This window comes from Phyllobates terribilis, unplaced genomic scaffold (assembly GCF_046119375.1).
Source record: "Phyllobates terribilis strain yellow unplaced genomic scaffold, ASM4611937v1 Scaffold_6729__1_contigs__length_42456, whole genome shotgun sequence".
Taxonomy (NCBI): Eukaryota; Metazoa; Chordata; class Amphibia; order Anura; family Dendrobatidae; genus Phyllobates; species Phyllobates terribilis.
Window position 1 is genome coordinate 17,501 of NW_027369471.1, and position 5,000 is coordinate 22,500.

A 5,000-nucleotide genomic window follows, 5' to 3' on the forward strand; every position below is an offset into this window, starting at 1 on the left:
TCCGCTCTCCCTCTCTCGCTCTCTCTCCTGCTCCCTGGCCGAGCCGCCTGGGAGGACGAGGGTCGAGGGGGAAGGCAACGGTCGGGCTGGGGCACACCGCACGGTGAGAACCCCCTTCGCCTGCCTCCACACCTCTGTCGTCCTCCCCACTGACGTAGGGGCTCGGGAAAAGACTGGAAATCGCGAAGCTCGGCAGTGGCGCGGAGAGGCCACCCACCGCCGCCGCTGTCGCCACCGCCGCGGAGGCCGCCCTTTCGGACACGAGGGGCAGCGCGAGCCTCCGCTGGCCGGGTACGCATCTGGAAGAAAAGGGCCGCCCTCGGAGAAGATCGCTGTGCTTCCCCGCACAGGGAGCGATTCGGACGACGGGCCCCCACGCCTGGCTGGGTGGGCGCCCCGCCGTTCGCCCGTACGGGTCGTCGGACCACTGCCTTCGCTCGGTTCGGGTCAAACTCCCCACGGCTCGGCCACCTCCGCAGACGGGAGGCGAGGCCGGCATGCGCGCCCAAAGATAGGTGTCGGAAGCCCGGGGGTAGAGGAGGAAGGGGACCGCTCACCTTAAGCCAGCGCGGGCTCCAAAGCCCGGGCCGAGCGAGCGGCGCCACCTCCCCACCCGGGAGCGCTGCGCCAGATCGATCGGAGGAAGAGCAGGGGTGCATGTAGGGACTTGCCCAAGTACGGAGGCTGCAAACCCCTGTCGTCGGGAGATACGTGCCCACGAGTCCTGGAAGCGCGACTCGGGTACAGGCGCCCTTGCGGGGGGGTACTGGATGTGGAACAGCACTGGGGTCGAAGCCACAAAAGCATCCGCCCTCATGGAGCCTCTCCTCGGCCTAAAAATCCAGATTTTAGCCTTGACGGCGCCCCCATGTGGAGAACCAGGGCCCGCGGGGGGGTCTGGCCAGGCTCACTTCAACCCAGGAACACCTCTCTGACTTGGGATAGGCGACCGGCAAAAGTCCCCCCACGCAGCTGCGGAAGCCTGGGTTCAGCCAAGGTGCAGACCTCCAGCCGAACAGGGACTCATAGCCAAAACGCATACCCAGGCCTACGGAGGTGAAAACCAGCTTAAATGAGTCGAAATGTGTCGGGGCTGAGAGGTACCTCTCTCTCATATATTCTGCCGGTGGTGTGCAAAACTGGGTCTTTGCATGGAGTGTCACCCTATACCCACTTTAGGGACGCATGCAAAAAAGTGCCCGATCGCCTGGAACTGTCAGGCGGATTCGGCTCCCTGGAATTTCCTCATTCTGGTTCTTTTTCACTTTTTGTCTCTTTTGCGACATCTAGTGGGCAGGCTGCATTACTGCAACCGGGGACACCTCAAAACGCTTGGAACTGGGGAGCGGGCTCAATTTACAAACGTTTTGCGGGTCCTGGAAGTCAAAATTGTGACTTCTGAAAACGACTAAGTATCAAGGACTCATCGCGCGAATCGCTCTGGAACTGAAATCGGATGCGCGCACTGACATGCTCCCCTCTCTGGAAGTCTGACACAAGTTGAAAAATTTTCTAAGTCCCCAAAAATTTTTTTTTTCAACTTTTTTTCAATTTTCCCCCTGTGGGATATATATTTTACCCACACTTTTGGAGCCCTCCTGGGATGCCCTCTAACATACTAGAACCTCATTTTGTGGAAGTTTTCACAAAATTGTGAAATTTTCAAAAAAGTCAGAAATTTTGCAAAAACGACTAAGTATCAAGGACTCATCGCGCGAATCGCTCTGGAACTGAAATCGGATGCGCGCACTGACACGCTCCCCTGTCTGGAAGTCTGACAAAAGTTGAAAAATTTTCTAAGTCCCCAAAAATTTTTTTTTTCAACTTTTTTTCAATTTTCCCCCTGTGGGATATATATTTTACCCACACTTTTGGAGCCCTCCTGGGATGCCCTCTAACATACTAGAACCTCATTTTGTGGAAGTTTTCACAAAATTGTGAAATTTTCAAAAAGTCAGAAATTTTGCCAAAAACGACTAAGTATCAAGGACTCATCGCGCGAATCGCTCTGGAACTGAAATCGGATGCGCGCACTGACACGCTCCCCTGTCTGGAAGTCTGACAAAAGTTGAAAAATTTTCTAAGTCCCCAAAAATTTTTTTTTTCAACTTTTTTTCAATTTTCCCCCTGTGGGATATATATTTTACCCACACTTTTGGAGCCCTCCTGGGATGCCCTCTAACATACTAGAACCTCATTTTGTGGAAGTTTTCACAAAATTGTGAAATTTTCAAAAAAGTCAGAAATTTTGCAAAAACGACTAAGTATCAAGGACTCATCGCGCGAATCGCTCTGGAACTGAAATCGGATGCGCGCACTGACATGCTCCCCTCTCTGGAAGTCTGACACATGTGTGAAAATTTTCTAAGTCCCCAAAAATTTTTTTTTTCAACTTTTTTTCAATTTTCCCCCTGTGGGATATATATTTTACCCACACTTTTGGAGCCCTCCTGGGATGCCCTCTAACATACTAGAACCTCATTTTGTGGAAGTTTTCACAAAATTGTGAAATTTTCAAAAAGTCAGAAATTTTGCCAAAAACGACTAAGTATCAAGGACTCATCGCGCGAATCGCTCTGGAACTGAAATCGGATGCGCGCACTGACACGCTCCCCTGTCTGGAAGTCTGACACATGTGTGAAAATTTTCTAAGTCCCCAAAAATTTTTTTTTTCAACTTTTTTTCAATTTTCCCCCTGTGGGATATATATTTTACCCACACTTTTGGAGCCCTCCTGGGATGCCCTCTAACATACTAGAACCTCATTTTGTGGAAGTTTTCACAAAATTGTGAAATTTTCAAAAAGTCAGAAATTTTGCCAAAAACGACTAAGTATCAAGGACTCATCGCGCGAATCGCTCTGGAACTGAAATCGGATGCGCGCACTGACACGCTCCCCTGTCTGGAAGTCTGACACATGTGTGAAAATTTTCTAAGTCCCCAAAAATTTTTTTTTTCAACTTTTTTTCAATTTTCCCCCTGTGGGATATATATTTTACCCACACTTTTGGAGCCCTCCTGGGATGCCCTCTAACATACTAGAACCTCATTTTGTGGAAGTTTTCACAAAATTGTGAAATTTTCCAAAAAGTCAGAAATTTTGCAAAAACGACTAAGTATCAAGGACTCATCGCGCGAATCGCTCTGGAACTGAAATCGGATGCGCGCACTGACACGCTCCCCTGTCTGGAAGTCTGACAAAAGTTGAAAAATTTTCTAAGTCCCCAAAAATTTTTTTTTTCAACTTTTTTTCAATTTTCCCCCTGTGGGATATATATTTTACCCACACTTTTGGAGCCCTCCTGGGATGCCCTCTAACATACTAGAACCTCATTTTGTGGAAGTTTTCACAAAATTGTGAAATTTTCAAAAAGTCAGAAATTTTGCCAAAAACGACTAAGTATCAAGGACTCATCGCGCGAATCGCTCTGGAACTGAAATCGGATGCGCGCACTGACACGCTCCCCTGTCTGGAAGTCTGACACATGTGTGAAAATTTTCTAAGTCCCCAAAAATTTTTTTTTTCAACTTTTTTTCAATTTTCCCCCTGTGGGATATATATTTTACCCACACTTTTGGAGCCCTCCTGGGATGCCCTCTAACATACTAGAACCTCATTTTGTGGAAGTTTTCACAAAATTGTGAAATTTTCAAAAAGTCAGAAATTTTGCCAAAAACGACTAAGTATCAAGGACTCATCGCGCGAATCGCTCTGGAACTGAAATCGGATGCGCGCACTGACACGCTCCCCTGTCTGGAAGTCTGACACATGTGTGAAAATTTTCTAAGTCCCCAAAAATTTTTTTTTTCAACTTTTTTTCAATTTTCCCCCTGTGGGATATATATTTTACCCACACTTTTGGAGCCCTCCTGGGATGCCCTCTAACATACTAGAACCTCATTTTGTGGAAGTTTTCACAAAATTGTGAAATTTTCAAAAAGTCAGAAATTTTGCCAAAAACGACTAAGTATCAAGGACTCATCGCGCGAATCGCTCTGGAACTGAAATCGGATGCGCGCACTGACACGCTCCCCTGTCTGGAAGTCTGACAAAAGTTGAAAAATTTTCTAAGTCCCCAAAAATTTTTTTTTTCAACTTTTTTTCAATTTTCCCCCTGTGGGATATATATTTTACCCACACTTTTGGAGCCCTCCTGGGATGCCCTCTAACATACTAGAACCTCATTTTGTGGAAGTTTTCACAAAATTGTGAAATTTTCAAAAAGTCAGAAATTTTGCCAAAAACGACTAAGTATCAAGGACTCATCGCGCGAATCGCTCTGGAACTGAAATCGGATGCGCGCACTGACACGCTCCCCTGTCTGGAAGTCTGACACATGTGTGAAAATTTTCTAAGTCCCCAAAAATTTTTTTTTTCAACTTTTTTTCAATTTTCCCCCTGTGGGATATATATTTTACCCACACTTTTGGAGCCCTCCTGGGATGCCCTCTAACATACTAGAACCTCATTTTGTGGAAGTTTTCACAAAATTGTGAAATTTTCAAAAAGTCAGAAATTTTGCCAAAAACGACTAAGTATCAAGGACTCATCGCGCGAATCGCTCTGGAACTGAAATCGGATGCGCGCACTGACACGCTCCCCTGTCTGGAAGTCTGACAAAAGTTGAAAAATTTTCTAAGTCCCCAAAAATTTTTTTTTTCAACTTTTTTTCAATTTTCCCCCTGTGGGATATATATTTTACCCACACTTTTGGAGCCCTCCTGGGATGCCCTCTAACATACTAGAACCTCATTTTGTGGAAGTTTTCACAAAATTGTGAAATTTTCAAAAAAGTCAGAAATTTTGCAAAAACGACTAAGTATCAAGGACTCATCGCGCGAATCGCTCTGGAACTGAAATCGGATGCGCGCACTGACATGCTCCCCTCTCTGGAAGTCTGACACATGTGTGAAAATTTTCTAAGTCCCCAAAAATTTTTTTTTTCAACTTTTTTTCAATTTTCCCCCTGTGGGATATATATTTTACCCACACTTTTGGA